Below are 2,176 nucleotides of genomic sequence, written 5' to 3'. Positions count from 1 at the left end.
AAGATCCCTCATGGAAAAGAAGCTGGAATTAAGTGTTTGAGGGCAGGCAGAGCAGAGCAGAGCAGTCTGGTAGCTAAGCAGGAGTGCAGCATCCCACCCAGAGCATTCTTTCAGGCCTTTATAGCCCATAGGAGCCTTTAGCTTTCTTTCTCCCCATCCCCTCCAGCCATGTGCTGCTGTTGCATCTGGTCACCTGCTTGTAGCACTGCTGGGTCACAGGTAGGCAGACTTTTGAGCCCAGAACTGGGCAACAGCCAGCAGAGGTGAGCTGGGGGGCAACATAGTGCATGGTGGGGTCACATTTTTTATTTTTGTTTTGTTTTTACTGATTTAATCAGGAAAACCTTTACTGATATTACCAAACTTTTTACTATGGATAGTGCTAAAATCCTACATCTGAACCTGGCCCTTGGCCAGGACCTGGCAGAAGGGTAACATTTATATTATGTAAAATGTATGTTAGTAGAAAAATTTTTATCTATTTGGTAAGATTGCATCGTCATTAAAAACAAAAAAGATTGTATTGTCAGTTTAAAAAAAAAAAAATCTTGTGTTGTCAACCCTAGTAAAGATGATAAAATATCATCTATGTAAGGAAGGTATAGTGAAAGTTTGCTAGTGCGGTTTTTTTTTGTTTGGTTGGTTTTTTAGAAGCTCCTCCCCCAATTTAACTTATGGAAAAAGCTGACATGTTGAGGGGCTATCTTTGTGCCCAAAGCTGTGCCCATGGTTCTACCACAGGTTTAACAACTCCCACCCCTCAATCAAACTTTCTCTAGAATACTCCTATGCTAACAGCAAATTTTTAGGTACCACAGTCCAGATCTGAGGGGCACCCTACAAACCACCATGTACAAAAAACCTGCAGTCCACAAAACCAATGATCATCCCAAGCACACCAAAAAAGCAGTAATCTACAGTCAGACCCTCAGATACCCCTACAGCTGCTCTGAAAAGAATACTTGCACTGTCTACCTGGCCAGCCTGAAACCTGCCTTCATAGAACAAGGACTTTCCAGTAGAAAAATAGACTGTATTTTTGAAAGACACCCAAATATGAAAAGAAACACCCCTCTGACCACATGCCTCTGGTGCTCACCTACCACCCCAGAGCTGGAACCAATCAGAAGAATCATCAGAGCATTACAACCAGTGGGACAGAGATCAGTTCTGGAGAAAAAGTTCTCAGCCCCTCTGCTCCTGGCTTTTAAATGATGCCCGAACCTTGCCCAACTCATCAGAAGCAAACTCCCAACTGCTCAGCAACCATCTGAGACATCTAATGGGACACAGCCTTGTCTTAATAGATGCTTAACCTGTCAACACTTCACTTCTCCAACAATCAACATCCCTTCCCTCCCTACACATGCACATAACCCTTACCCTCCCAACCAATCAAAATCCATAGATCCTATACATGCCTTTACCAAATGTAGTATATTTCATCCAGTACACCAAATGCCCTCATGGTAATTGCATAGGTGCAACTAAGCAGAAGGTACACATCAGATTGAACTCTTGCAGGGGGGGAAAAAGAAAAGGACAGAGACATACAAATATCAGTAGAAGCACCTTTTTCACAGAAGAACCACTCCCTTTCTGACCTTACAAGCCGTGTACTCAAAGGAAATCAACCAAACACCTTTAAAAGGTGATCTTTGGAACAAAAATCCATAGGTCAGCTGGACACTAGGAACCAAGGATGGAACACACATTTATTTTATTACACACTATAATCCACCTGATTCCTGAAATTCCTTCTGTACATTGGGGGTGATAATGGCCCTCCTTCCTTTTGATAGGTTTTGATCTCCCAGTAATCGGGCTGCTTTTCTTTTCCCAATTGTTTGTCTTCTACCTCTAGAATTTTTCCCCTTTCCAATTTCACAGCTTTACTCCTCAGTCTTAATTATTGCTGTGCATATTTCCCGTATCATGCCTTGCATGCAAAGGCTTGTCTAATTTTATCCCAACCATGCAGTTAGTCCAATAAAAAAAAATCTACTCCCAGAAAAAAATCCTTGCTGCTTGTAAATGTCTGGGATGGTCCAGGAATTATACAACATTACTCTACTTTAACACTACCAAAGCCAGATGTTTATCCACCTTGCATGATAGTCTCAAGCAAAGGGTAATTATAAATAGATCAATATTGGAATGGCAAGAGTTTTTGAGT

The sequence above is a fragment of the Gavialis gangeticus genome, unplaced genomic scaffold (genome assembly GCF_001723915.1).
Source record: "Gavialis gangeticus isolate Ggan-Ray unplaced genomic scaffold, GavGan_comp1, whole genome shotgun sequence".
Taxonomy (NCBI): domain Eukaryota; kingdom Metazoa; phylum Chordata; order Crocodylia; family Gavialidae; genus Gavialis; species Gavialis gangeticus.
Note: the sequence above shows the minus strand (reverse complement) of the source record.